The following is a 15,778-nucleotide window of genomic DNA, read 5'->3' as shown; positions in this document are numbered from 1 at the left end:
GGGGGGACATGATAGCAGTGTTCCAATATCTCAGGGGCTGCCACAAAGAAGAGGGAGTCAAGCTATTCTCCAAGGCGCCTGAAGGCAGGACGAGAAGCAATGGGTGGAAACTGATCAAGGAGAGAAGCAACCTAGAACTAAGGAGAAACTTCCTGACAGTTAGAACAATTAACCAGTGGAACAACCTGCCTCCAGAAGCAGTGAATGCTCCAACACTGGAAGTTTTTAAGAAGAGACTGGACAGCCATTTGTCCGAAATGATATAGGGTTTCCTGCCTGAGCAGGGGGTTGGACTAGATGACCTCCAAGGTCCCTTCCAACTTTACTATTATTATTATTAAGTACTAACTCCACCATGCATACCTGAATATAGGAATAAATATATATAAAGTATAGGTCTTTTCATATGGCAATGTAGGAACATCAGAGTTTGTGTCTTTGTACCACTATGACAATGCAAAGAATCCAGATTAAATGTGCCAATCCAGTGCAAAAAAATGGATTTTTTAAAAAACCCTTAAGAATAAACCTCTTATAATCAATCTAATCTTGTATGAATTAATTTTGTTATGGCCCATAGGCAGCAAATGAAACAAAATAAAAGAAAAAAAGAAACAAAAAGTAAAAAGATCACAAACAAGCCACATACAGCAATCCCTCGGTCCATTATGGATCACCATTGGAATCTTGATGCTAAATAACAAAAGTTTGCAATATGATATGTTGTTTGAAAAATCTTATCAGCAAATAAGAAATCAACATAAAATATCTAACTGATCACCAACTGCTGATTAAAGGGGAGAAATAAAGTTTTTATGTAATATTGTATAATATATACTATGTAAAAGAATATGTGGAATCAATTATCTCTCTTCTACTAATTTAATGTTAAATTTATTATAATATACATATATTTGGTGATATATTAATTTTCTTTTGAGCACATAGATATGACCAAATGGAGTCCATTAAAAGTAAATGTCACAAATGGGGAAAACCCTCAAAAAACAAATAAACCCTTGTAACACATTTCAGACAGTAGATTTATAGCCGGGGTTATCAGCCTATCTAGACACCAGAGACTGAGCCTTATAAGATTATAACACTTTTACCCAAGATATACAGCTATCACAGATGCATAGCCCTGTTCTTAGTATAAGCAAAGGGATATAGAAGGAAGAGAAAATGAATAATTTATCCATCTGAAACAAGATGAAGAAAATTATCAGAAAATATTGACCTTTAAAGTTCAAGAAATCAGTTTACTTTGTTGTTACACAGTAGGGACTAGACACTATTTTAGTGACTGATGACCATACAAAGAAATGCCATTAGCTTACCAACATAATATATCAAGGATGATCTTCCTGTCTCATATAGAATTTTGTACCATTTCAAATAAAGGACAACATGGAAATGTAACTAAAGCTGATATTCCAGGAATAAAGGTTTTTATCTGTTACCTCCGTGATTATTTCAGGAACAAAAATATTTACAAAACTGGCATTCTAAGAAAAAGATGTATTTAAGTAATGTCTGATCATGGCATCAGGATAAGCAGACAGCTGAACAGTTTCCAAGACACAAAAAGGTATAGTGATGTTAAACTTTTTGCTAATGGCTATACACAATAGAGCTCTGATGGACATTCTACTGACAGAAATTCTGGTTCTGCCATTTCAACTGTAATTTCTCCTTCAATCCAATCATTAAGCAGTTAGGTGCCTTTACGTTCTTTAAGGCAGAATTTGCTAATCAAGTAGGTTCAGAAGAAACTTTCCCATAAAACCCCCCATGGAAGTGTTTACTGTGAAATTCACAGCATCTGTTAAAGGTTTTTTGTTGCTGTTGTTGTTGATGTTGATAGCACCTCACTTATGGCAGGGATGATTCAGAGGAGCTCACATGCTACCCACGTTGCCAATTTTCTGGTGCCAGGTGAATCCTTTTTTAATTTCCAAGATTTTTTAATAATCGTTTTGGTATTTTAAAGTTGTATAGCTATTTTGTTTTTGTAGTTACTATAATATATATTATTATAAGCTATACTGATTGCCATTATCATTCCAGCTCAATTTTTATTCTGTTGTGGGTATGGTATTAAATTTGAATATTGCTTTTAATATTGCTTCTATATAGTTTTACTTGTTTATAATATGTTTTGACTGACGGTAGAGAACTCAAGCAAAAAGCTATTATTGGGCCTTATGTAAGAAAATAATTAAATAAAATAAAGGGCGTACGAGAGAATCTAAACAAAGTAAAAAAATGTGAGAATACAATTAAATGTATTCTGTTGTTCAGTTCTGCAGGTCAAAATCATTACTCTTGCAGGTAAGTGCTTGCATGCTTCATTATCTTCTCCAAATGAATGCACTCTTTATATGCGGCTGAAGATGTGACATTTGGAGGGCAGTAGGTTGAGGGAAGCTGATTTAGTACATGAATGAAATAACTTGGCATTTTTGCAAGCATCTGATCCTGTTTGATTTATTATCATGGATCAAATATTTATTATGGTCATAGACCAGCATATTATCATCATGTAAACTGAGCTCTTATGAAATTGAGCTCTTATGAAAGAATATTAGAATCCTTTGCTTTACACTACATATTTCTTTTGCTTTTCTTATCAACATCATAGATCAGAGCTTGAAATTCCTGACAGGTCTTTATTCTGAGCTTTCAATCATGGTGACTAGTTATATTCATGAGACCGACACATGAGAAATTGGACTACTGGCTATCTTTTTCCTTATCCCAGGTTTCCATATTCTTCCATTTGTTCCTTCACTTCTTATTTTCTTTATTTTTGAATTTCTATCCAGTTACAGTGAACTGTAATTGGGGGTAATGAATATGCTTTAAAATGTTGTCTTAGTATTTATTTAAAAAAATGCCAGAATTGTCATGATAGGTGGGTACCTATCTCACCTGCTGTATGAAAAATAACCAAATAAAGCTTTTAACATCAAGCATAATTAAAAAAAACAAGAAAATCTCACTGATTACAGATGAAGCTTTATATACACATTAAAAGAAAATATACTACTTTGTTTCTAGTTCAGGAAAATATCATTAAACGAAGAAGAAAATAATGCTTCATCTTTCCTTGTATCAGTAGAAGATACATATCACAATCAGCTTTAAAGTACATATAAGGTTAAAATTATAATCTTGTAGTTTTGCAAACAGACTTATATGAGTTATTACTCTCAAACATTTTTGCTGGCCCTGTATACTAGTGTAATTTGAAGTATATCCATAACCTGAAATGGGATCGGGTGGAATAAAAAGCAATGAAAATACGTATGTCTAATATTAAAAACAAGTCAATGTTTTTTTAAAAAGAGCTTTTAAAAAGCTGTTTGGTTATCTTGAGTATGCCAATATGTCCTTAGTAAAATAGGAATCCCAGAACATCTCATTATTCTTATGCAAAACCTATGCCAGTAATGGCGAACCTTTTAGACACCGAGTGCCCAAACTGCAACCCAAAACCCACTTATGCATCATCGGGTGCCAGGTGGGTGTGGCCCATTGGCTGGGTGTGGCCCATTGGCTGGGCATGGCCCATTGGGTGGGTGTGGTTGCAGTGGTAATGGCAGACTGGGTGGGACTAAAAAGTTCAATCAATCAATTCCAACTTTGCAAGATTTTTTTTCCCGCGAGAAGTTGAAATTGACTGATTGATTGAATTTTTTTTTTTTGCACACGGCGGCGGAGGCCTAAAGCGAAAAGGTTTTATAAAACCCAGCTGAAGGCCTAGGACTGGGGTGACGGTGCGCGTGCCCCAGAGAGGGATCTGAGTGCCACCTCTGGCACCTGTGCCATAGGTTCGCCACCATTGACCTATGCACAAGATATGAAGCCACAGTCCAATAGAATATGCAAAACAAATTGGCTACAACTGAACAAAGGTGTAGGACAAGATGAATTTCTTTCCTTAATATGATGAGCATATAAATATGGAAGTTAGAGTGGAAGATGAGCATGGTTTTAAAACTGGAGGTGTAAACATCAATAATCTATCCCATGCCTATAACATTGAAACTGCATAAATAGTTGAAATTGCAAAGCTCTAGTAATGAAACTCAAGGAGAACAGTGAAAAATGAGACTAACATTAAAAATAGTAATAACTGAACTAATGACATCAGATACAGCAGACAGCCTTAGAAGTAGCAATGAAGATATTAAAATGGTGGATAGTTTCTGCTTTTTAGGATTGACTATCAACCATTAAACAACCAACACTAAAGAAATACAATGCATACTAGCGGTTGGTAGGGTAGTAAACAATATTTGGAAACAATATTCAGCTGCTCTGACATTTTTATTTGTACAAAGATCCAAATCTTTAGACAATGTTTTCCCCACAACACTTAAACTGGACTCTTAAGAAGCAAGATAGAAAGACAGTGTTTTTGAACTTTAGAGTTGGAGAAGATTCTTGAGAATACCATGATCAGTCAAGAAAACAAACAAAAGGATCATTGAACAAATCAACCCCAAATTCTTACTTGATGCAAAAATAATGAAGCTCAAATAATCATCCAATCATTTTGGACACATTATGTGAAGGCTTAACTCTCTGGAGAAGTCTGTAACATTAGGAAAGGTAGAAGGCAAAAGGAAGAGGATAATCAGCAGCAGAGTGGATGAACTTGATTACAGTGTGAGGGATGTATTGTTGGAAGACCTGAGCAGCCACATTGGAGACACATCATCCTGGAAAGAATCTATGTAGTCACTATCAGTCAACACCAATCTGATGGTGTTGTGAAAAAAAATATCATTCATCAATAGATGTACAATTTCTGTAACATCAGAGATCATGCACCAGATATCACTTGTGTTTTCTTGAACATCAACCATATTATTCATTTGAGTGAGATGGGCATTATAGAAATGTGATAAACAAGCGAACAAATAAATAAATTTTCTATTACTTCAGAAAATTACACTATTTGTCACGAGTGTGAATCTTCCAAATACATCAACTTATTGTAAATCTACTAATGTGTGTAACCTTTGTAAAGAGGTCCTTCATTGAAACATGCATACATATTTATATGTTATTTAAGTATATATGGATGAATTGACTACACTTAACAACACTGGGAATCTGCGTCTTCAGGCTTTTGAATATGCTCTGGAATGTGTATATTGTAATTCACATTTGTATAAGAGCAAAAGGGGAAAAAAACAACACGTATGGGATTCAATAGTATAGTAGCTTCATTTTCTAGTCCTCATACAAATTATGCAGTGTCACCTTGAGTTGTGAGGTTTATTGTTCTCTGAGTGCATTTTATAAGGCTACTGGGTATAATGCAATCTAATTATATTGGTAATAGATGCCATGGAACAAGAGCCTGTGACATAATAGCAGTTGCTAAATTGTTTTAGTTTCTTTCTCTTCATTCAGCATTAACATTTCTGCTCTGCTAGAAATCTGCAAGTTTCTTTATTAAACATTCATGTAGCTGCTATGCTATAGTAAAACATACCAATGAAACACAAGACTGTTTAGTGCAGTACAAAAAGTAGTCTTTTAGAAATTACTCATGAATGCCTTCCTTCTTGCCTCAATCCAAGCCTTGCCAAAACAAATTTTAATTAATTTGTGTTCTGTTCAAACCATGGAATAGCTAGATTCTTGATATTTATGAAAAATGACATTCCCATTTACAGATTTCTAACTAAGGATTTTTATTATTGAATCTCCTACCTATACTGCAGAACCACTAATCACTAATTTGGGGAGACAATCCGTCTTGCATAACTACTGCATAAGAATATTCAGAGACCATGAGTTCTAGTTTTTCACGAAAGTATGAAAGCCAGCTGGTGATTCTGAGCCATTCTCTCTCAGCTCAAGTCACCTCCCAGGGTTGTTATTGTGGGGGGAAAAGTGGAAGAGAGCATTAGGTACATTTTCTTGAAATGTACAAAACAAGGGAGAGATATAAATCTAATCTAATCCTATAGAATGAAAAAAATCAAACTTATAAACGACGCCATTTCTTTTTTCAAACAGATATAGAAAAATAGAAAACTTAATTAATTCTCGGTGTGTCTATTCAAGCATGGTTTCTTCTTTGGGTTCCTTTCCCTTCACTCACATACTCGTCTACACAACTCCTTATAGAACCACATTGATTACTCTCTTAATTCACATATAATTTGGAGCCTACAAGAAGCCTCCTTGCAAACAGATCAGAAATGAGAAAAAAAAATTGATCTTGGCCAGCAAGAAAACTCAGAAAGGAAATATGCATTGTAGCTACAGCAGAGATTCAATTCTGAATGACATCCACAAGGGTTTAGGCCTTTTCTAGGAGCACAGGGAGCTGATAACTGAATACTTGAAAAGGAAAAGGAACAAATGATGTTAAGAGGGTTATTGTTAAGGGATACTTGAACTTCTCTTTAATTTCACAGCATCATCTTAATTTTAAATGTAGTGGTTAAGGCGCTGAACTAGAAACCAGGAGACTGAGTTCTAATCCTTCCTTAGGCATGGAAACCAGCAGGCTTACTTTGGGCCAGTCACTCTCTCTCAGCCCAATCCACCTCACAGGAGGAAGGAGTATTATTATGTTTGCTGCCTTTAGTTACATATAAAGTAATAAAGGTGAGATACAAATCTAATAAATAAATAAAATAAAATTTAATTTACTTTGAACATTCTGAGCAGAGAAAAACTGTATTCAAATAAAATATTTAGAATAGAGCTGGAAGGGACCTTGGAGTCCTTCTAGTCCAGCCCCCTGTTCAAGCAGGAGAACCTATATCATCTCAGACAAGTGACTATCTAGCCTCTATTTAAAAATCTCCAGTGATGGAGCACCCACGATTTCCGGGGTCAAGCTATTCCACTGGTTAATTGTCCTCACTGTCAGGAAGTTTCTCCTTAATTCCAGGTTGCTTCTCTCTTTGATCAATTTCCAACCATTGTTTCTTGTCCTGCCCGCTGATGCTTTGGTGAATAATGTGACCCCCTCTTCTTTGTGGCAGCCCCTCAAATACTGGAATACTGTTATCATGTCTCCCCTATTTCTTCTTTTCTTTAGACTAGCCAGACCCAAGTCCTGCAGCCGTTCTTTGTATGTTTTAGTCTCCAGGCCTTTGATCATCTTAGTTGCTCTTCTCTGACTTTTTTCCACTCTCAACATCTTTGGCTGCAGTATTCCAGGTGTGGTCTTACTATAGTTTTATAAAGCGGTACTAATACCTCGCATGATCTTGATTCTATGCCTCTGTTCATACAACCCAGGATTGTATTAGCTTTTTTGGCTGCTGCTGCATACTGCTGGCTCATAGTCAAGTGATCGTCCACTAGGACTCCAAGGTCCCTCTCACAGTTACTGTTTTTAAGCTAGGTCTCATGTAATCTGTACTAGTAGCTTTGATTTTTCCTGCCTAAATGTGAAACTTTGCTTTTCTCCACATTGAAACTCATTTTGTTGGATAGGGCCCATTGTTCAAGTTTGTCAAGATCTTTTTGGATCCTGAGTTTGTCTTCTGGGGTGTGACTACTCTTGCCAGTTTGGTGTCATCTGCAAATTTGATGAGTTCCCCTTCAATTCCCTCATCTAAGACATTGATGAAGATATTGAAGAGTACTGGGCCTAGGACGGAACCTTGTGGTACCCTATTGCTTATTTCTCTCCATGTGGATATAGTGCCATTGAGGTCTACTCGTTGAGTACGGTTTGCCAGCCAGCTACAGATCCATCTGGTGGTGATGTTGTCTATTCCACCTTTTTCCAGCTTACCAAGGAACAGGTTGTGGTCTACTTTATCAAATGCCTTACTGAAGTCTAAGTATGCTATGTCCACAGTATTTCGCTGGTCTATTACTTTAGTCACTTTGTTGAAGAATGAAATAAGATTGGTTTGGCATGATCTGTTTTTAACAAACCCGTGGTGGCTACTGGTTATAACTTTGTTTGCTTCTAGTTGTTCGCAGATCTGTTTTTTTATTATGTAGGATAATAGGATCTTCCCAGGTATTGATGTTAAACTGATTGGTCTGTAGTTTCCTGGGTCCATTTTTTTTTCTTGACAATGGGAACCACATCAGCCCTTTTCCAATCCTTGGGTACTTCCCCAGTGCTCCAGGATTTTTGAAAGATGTGGTGCAATTGTTCTAAGATAACATCTGCCAGCTCCTTCAGAACTCTGGGATGTAATGTCAGGCCCCATCTATATTCGTCAAAGTCAGATAGGTGTTCTTGCTTATTTTAATTTTTGTTAATTTGTCTTTTGCAGTGGTTTTTTGGTATGTTGGGCTATAGTTTCTTTTTGTGTGAAGACTGATGCAAATATGAGTTAAGCAGCTCTGCTTTCTCCCTGTTGTCTGTTATTTCCTTGCCAACTCAGTTTCCTTGAGTTTTTTCTTGTTAATATGTTGGAAGAAACTTTTTTTTTATTATCCATGATTTCTGTTGTAAGTCTTTCTTCATTCTGAGCCTTTGCTTTCTTGACTTCATCTGTGCATGTTCTAGCTGTCTGCTGATAATCAGCCTTAATTATGTGCCCCCTTTCCATTTTTTGTATTTGTCCTTTTTTGTTTTTCAGTTTGTCAGAGAGATCTTTATGCAGCCATGCTGGTTTCTTCTTGAATTTGTTTTTTTTTCAGTGGTACTGTGCTGGTATGGGCTTTTATGATCGCATTTTTCAGAGTTTCCCATGCTTCTTGGGTTGTTTTCCCCTTTAGGATTTTCATCCATGGGATCTTTCCTAGGTTCTCCCTGAGCTTGTTAAAGTCAACTCTTTTGAAGTTCAAGACACTGGTTGGATTGTTTTTTGTTGCTAGTGTTTGTGTTATATTAACTTCCAGTATGACATGGTCACTTTCACCCAAGGTTCTGGCAACTTCAACTCCCTCTATCACTTCTCTATTAGTTAGAATTAAGTCCAGTATGGATTTACATCTAGTTTCCTCCTCCACCAACAAAGTTGTCAGCTAGGTTGGTCAGGAATCTGTTTGATCTCCCACTCGCTGCAGAGTTTATCTCTCAGTTGATATCTGGATAGTTGAAGTCTCCCATTACTATTGTGGTATGCTACCTACATACATTTGTTAACTGGTTGGCAAAGAGTTCATCTATTTCTTCTGATTGGTTGGGTGGCCTGTAATATACACCTATGCTAACGTCACTTTTCTTTTTTATATTAACCCATATACATTCTGGAGAGATTTTATCTTGGATCATGTGCATTTCTGTAGATATGTAGTGTTCTCTTACATATAATGCAACTCCCCCTCCTCTTTTTGCGGGCCTGTTTCTTTTGAACAATTTGTATCCATCCATCAGTCCATTCCATTCATGGGTTTCATCCCACCAGGCTTCTGTAATCCCAACTATGGCATACATTCCCTCGTGTACTATTGCTTCTAGTTCGACGTTTGTTCTGTTGCTGTCTGTAGGCCCTGGGTGCCATCTGTAGCAAGAATCAAGAACTTACACATTTACTTCAGTATACTGGTGAATGCTGCAACGGTAATTTCAAAAAATAAACGTGTCTCTTCATTCAATTTTTTAAGAATTAAAATTGTGAAATTGAAAACTATGCTATATGAGGATTTCAAAATATTTAAGAACTTGTCCTATCATAAGTCAGACTTTGGCTCCGTTGTGGTCAGTATTATCAGCACTGTCTGGTTTGTTACCAAAAATCTTGATAGAAAAATCTTTTGGCATGCATAGGCATATTCAGCCCCAGGGCTGAATATGCCTATGCACGTATTCTTTTAAAGCAGAAAGATGGGGCATTTTCAAACTTCAAGTAGTGGGTTCAGATGGCAACTTATTCACTTCTCAGAGGGTTTCATTAAATGGTTCATACAGCCACTACTAAAAGATGCTGGGAATTTAAATTAAATCATTCACATAGCCACTACTAAAAGATGTTGGGAATTTAAGCCACTACTAAAAGATGCTGGGGCAGTACAAAGCACCTACTCTATCCCTGTCCTTTTCCTGAATATGCTCAGTGGAGGATGATAAAGTGGTTGTTTAAACTCATAAAATATGTTTAAAATTAGAGTGAAATCAACAAGATACTCTAACCAGACTTATTTCACTGAAAAGGTGATAAAGCAAGGAAATAAAATGCTACATCAGTTGGATGTTGTTAATGAGGGATGGGCAATGAAGGTCCAGTGACAGATTCAGGACCGGTTTAATAAAGAAATAGGCATGTTCTGCCAATCAGTATTTATGGCCTGTTTAGCATTTGCTTGTGACAGTTTTTTTTCAATGCTGACTTTAGGAGAAGGATTTCTGATTTATCTCAAAATCCCCAGCAGATATTTTTGAAAGCAAAATACTATTGCATTCAAGAAAAAGTAAGAAAGGTCAATTTATTTAAAGGCTTTTTAAAGAAAGGTGTATATGCAGCTACTTTAGCCTGAGGACAAAGTATAGCTTTCCAGTTTCATTTATATCAGACATCAAAGGCAAATATACACATATTTGTGCAAAGCAATGATAACTAATACTTTAAAAACAAACAGTGATAGCTGATGGAATGCACGATTTAACTATTGTCAATTCAAACAATAGAAAAATATGCTTCTCTGAACATCTCTAAAATATGCAAAGATACTTAGTTCAGACCCTGTGGGTCAAAGATAAATTCCAAAGGTTTTTAAAATATATATTAAAAATCAAAGTGGAGCATAACAGGTTATTCTCTGTATACAGAATTTTTCTGTGAGAGAAAACTACATTTGAAAACATGATATTATCTAAAACAATGGAGACAGAAGAAACGAATAAATAGAAAAATTAAGCATATTGAATATGATCAACATAATGCAAATATTTCATGTTTGTTCAGAGATAACTATTCCTCAGCTGTAAAATACAAAATAAAAACATTTTAGAATATTTTTAGTAAGATAAGATGAAAAAATATATATATTTGGAACAATAGCACAAATAATTGACATAAAACATTTTCCCCTTTGCACGTCTTTGAAGATGAAGGGAAGAAACAGTATCTCATGTTCTTAAAAAACTGGGAGAAAAAGTAGAGAGATTGTGGCAGTAACTAGCTGAAAGCATCCAAACTTATAAACCAAAAATCTGCATGCCTATTAAACACAGGAACTGCATGGATATGTTAAACAGTACAAATCAGTTAAGAACAAAGAATCTTGCCAGGGAACTATTATTATTGTTTTTAATGATACGAAAGAGCCTTTTAAAGTTTTATCTACATTTTCCATATGACACATAAGTATATACATTTACATCTTATCTGATTTTTATGCTTTTGTTCCAAAGAAAAGACATGCAGTCTTTTCTAGCAGAGGAACTGTTCTAGCTTTCTATCATACTGGTTGAAAATTTTTAAATATCTTTTTCAACCTTTTCTTTGAAAGACGTCACCAGAATCTTTGGCTTTGCATAAGGAGCAGCACTTAAGATCATATTTTATCTCACAGTAAATTCATCCTCCTGTGCTAAAGATTATTTCCTACAATACCACCTGTAGATATTATTATTACTATCATAAGGCCATTTAATTCCATAGGGGCATACAATAAAAATTATTATTAAAAGAGAAATTCAAGGAGTAGTGTGTGTGTGGGGGAACACAAACAGTCCGGTGCACAGGATCCACAACTCACTATAACTCAAGGGTAGAGGAAGAGCAAGTTTTCAGGGCTCTTTTAAACCCTGACAGAGTTGGGCCCAGAGAGATCTCAGGAGGTTGTTGTTCCAGAGGACAGGTGCTAGGACAGAGAAGGTACACTTCCTAAATCCCATCATATGATATAGCTTAACTGAGGGGATCTGGAACCAATTATACAGTGTGATTAGAAGCTACAGAACACATAGACTACATTAGATAGTCAGCTCTATGCCATGAATATCTTCATAGGTAATAACCAGTACTTTGACTTGCACATGGAAGCTTACTGGTAAGTTATAAAGCTCATGGAATGAAGTGTTACATGCCCATTGTCACCTGTGCTGCCGCATTCTGGATCAGATGCAGCTTTTGACTAATTTTCAAGAGCACACAATAGACAGCATATTGGAATAGTCTATGCATGAGATGTCCAAAGTATAAATGACTGAAGACCCCTTGGTCCAGATAAGAGTACAATAGGAACACAAGAACTTTTGTAAAGGCCATATTTGCCACTTTCTTGAGCAGGATCTGTAAGTTCAAGAAGGAACCCCACCAATATGGAAACCAAGATGGAACTTTTAGAAAGAATACAAGCTCACAAATACATTTTCCACAGTTATCCTATCAGTTTAGATAAGTTATCATGATTTAGTATCCATAAAGTTTTTATACTTTCATTCTTTAATATATCTTTTTTTGTTTGGTTTCTGAGAAATTTCCCTGAAAATGCCAGTGCATATATTATTGATTATAATATGATCTATAATTAGGAAACGTGATGTTCCTCTATTTGATGTTTAATTGAACATCATTCATCACTGTTCGGAATTCTGCCTTTAAGTAACTAGAGGTAAAGAATAATGCATGCAATTGTTATTCAGATATACTTTGGATATAATCCTGAATTCCTTAATATTGCCAACCACATATGAACTATATTCTGAACTGCTACCTCTTTTTACTTTGATTGAAAATGTAAACAGCAGTATTATAGCCTAAGGAAACCTGTAACTATAATCACAGAATACAAACCATAGAATATAAAAAACTGCTTCTTCTATATAAGTATTTTGCAGTATCCTCCCCTCCACGTTAATAATCAACAGCAGGCGTATGTGACTGTTTGCACAAAAAACTAATGGTTACTTTTTAAAAAAACATCTTGCCTATTTTTTTAAGAATGCAAGAATTTTTTATCAGCATTACTAAATAGAGAAGGAAAGGCATATGTATAAAAACCACATTTCTGATCTAAATAACATTTCAAAACCTTGTCCATAGTTTACCGTACCATGCACTATAATCTACTATTATATCAGTATCCACAATTAGACCTATAAAGATTTGAAGTTATCATCAGAATGTTAAGCCAGTGTTCATATTGATTAAAACCCCTTCAAAGACCAATTACAACCCAATGCACTCTTAATAGGTTTTTAAAAAGTTGCAGAGAGCAAAACCAGAAAAAAATTACTAATAGTACTTTTGTGAATTCTCTGTTGATGTTGGCATCAAACTTTTATATATACAAGAAAACAAATAACTTCAGGACAGATATAACAATGATTGCAAATGATTTCATGCTTTAATACACATGGATTAAGGTAAAATTATACTATAAATCTATAAGGACATTTATAGGAATGACTCCATACAATAATCCAGTTAGTGAATTAATGCAAATCAAAAGCCAGAAGGATTTTATTGCCATTATCAAGGGAATATTTTCTATTTTCTATTTTTATTTCATTTCCTTAAAGTTATGCATTTTACACTTCTTATAAAACGTTGCTTAACTTGAGAGATTAAGTTGCTTTAATTTTTTTAAAATTAATTTAATAAAAAATTTACTATTACACTTCAAAGATATTTAGTATCGCTATGGAAGATTTAACATTAAAAGAGCCATATATTACATTAATTTACAGATACATATAGTACATTAATATGCTGCTCCTTATAAAACTCAGAAAAGCTATGAAATTTCCAAAAATATTCGTATTTATTGCACACAAGATTCTGCTGCAAATAAAATATAATTTTGAATCTTTTCATAAATGTAATTTTTAAACTAGACAGTTGCATAAATTATGGATGACACAGTTAATTTTGTAACTGAACAAAAATGGCATTGCATACCCTACATTTTGACTAAAATGTAATAATATTGCATCAAGAAAGATCTTACTGATGAGAATCTGGAAATGAAAACTGGAACTTCTAAACTATCACATTTATTTGTATATCTGGAAGTATTTATCTATATATTACAAAGCTTATATATTATTAAGGAAGGAAAGGAAAGGTGTCTCTATGGATTTTACTCCGCTAGTCATTGTCAACTATATGGGGTGGTGCTCATCTCTGTTTCAAGGCCATGAGCCAGCGTTGTCCAAAGATGTTTCTGCAGTCATGTGGCCAGCATGACATCGCGGAGTGCTGTTTTCTGCCCACTGAAGTGATACCTATATATCTACTCACATTTGCATGCTTTTTAACTGCTAGATGGGCAGGAGCTAGGCAAAGATGGGCGGTCACCCCATCATGTGATGTTTGGGTCTTGAACCTGGGCTGTCAACTCTCCGACAAGCCCAGTGTCTTGAGCTGAGCCATCAAGCTGCCATTTATTAAATAACGTTCTATATAATAATGTAGATAATTGTAGCCATCAAGACTACAATAAACAGTGACTACAGTTCAGTTTGAACTTAAAAACGTTGTTTTGTGGTAGGCCATATATAATGGCTTCAGGTTTTTACAATACATAAAATGTATCATTGATCTCAGTGGACTATCCATGACTTCAAATCAGTGTAGTATAAAACAAAAATCTGAACTCAGTTTTAGTTCCAGAATGGGATCTTTGTTTATTAAATTTAAGTGTTAAATATCTTTTGCTAATTACTTCAGTAAGACAAAGATTCTAAAAACAGTAATTACAGAAAAGACTATGGGTAACAACAGTAGTGAACACGAGTGCATAACATTTTTGCTTGATTGTTTGGGGTCATGATTACTTAAGTGAAAACACTGAAGACTGGCAGAGATGGAAAATCAGAAATAATTATAACCTCTAGAGAGCTACTGATGTCTGCAGTGTGGGCACTCATTCCACTGTCTTCTAAAATCTTGTATTCTAATCTACAATGTTTGTTTGATTGAACCGAGAGTTGAACAAATATAATGCTCACCCACCAAAGCAAATAAAACACATTACTATCTGCCTTAAAATATAAACTATAGCCAGTCTAAAAAAATCAGCAACATCAGGATTTCACTAAGTCTTAAAAGATTTACAGAGATGTGCTCTGAATACTGGTAACTGGATTACCTTTTTTATTCTAATAGCACAAGATTTAAGAAGCAGAAAAAGAATACCCAAGCATCTTACTAATAGTTTTAAAATGAAACAGTTCAACGAAGTTGGTAACTGCAAAAAGAAAAGGATAAAAATAAAATACCGAATAATGCTTGAACCTAAATCTCCATGTTCTTCTCCAGTATATTTCTTTTTCCTATTTTTTTCTCTGCTGGTTTTAAATGTATGATTGCAGAATAAATTACATTTCTCCTGAAATATCAATTTGATAACAGAACTCACTATTTTTTCCCAAAATTAATTTAATATTCTGGATTAATTATCTCAACTATTATTCACTTTAGCTGAATGAATATTCTGTTTTTATTGCCTTGTACAGGTTAGGCATGTATTGATTGTATTTTCAGTGCTGCATTCCTCTTTTACATTTTTAAAAACAAAGGAAAAAGGGATTAGATACAGCAAAATTCAGAATTGGCTGATATTGGTTATGTTTTACTGTATGAACTGGATCTATGTGGGAAACACATCTGTTCAGGGCCCTTCAAAACACCAGTAGGATGATGGCCATTCAAATCTTAGGGGGAACCTCATTCCAGAGGCAGGTGCTATTACATACAAGGCACATTTCTCAGTCTCAATAGAAATGGCATTGTTTTTGAGGAAGAATACATTTTTATTTCAATCAACATTTCTTTGGCTAACCACAAACACAACTGCAAATTCAGGCTTACAAGTCAAAATGAAATGCATGATGACTGCAGCAAGTTCTACTTTTACCATAATACTAGCTGCTTAA

At 35.0% G+C, this 15,778-nt stretch overlaps 1 protein-coding gene across 1 annotated transcript in view; it reads right to left on the bottom strand.

The window, feature by feature from the left end:
• CEP128 (centrosomal protein 128) overlaps nt 1-15,778 on the bottom strand; it is a 176,746-nt gene that overhangs the window by 85,208 nt on the left and 75,760 nt on the right. The window lies entirely within an intron of this gene.

Source organism: Protobothrops mucrosquamatus, unplaced genomic scaffold (assembly GCF_001527695.2).
Source record: "Protobothrops mucrosquamatus isolate PMUCROS unplaced genomic scaffold, P.Mucros_1.0 scaffold57, whole genome shotgun sequence".
NCBI lineage: Eukaryota > Metazoa > Chordata > Lepidosauria > Squamata > Viperidae > Protobothrops > Protobothrops mucrosquamatus.
This window is presented reverse-complemented; position numbering and strand designations above follow the sequence as displayed.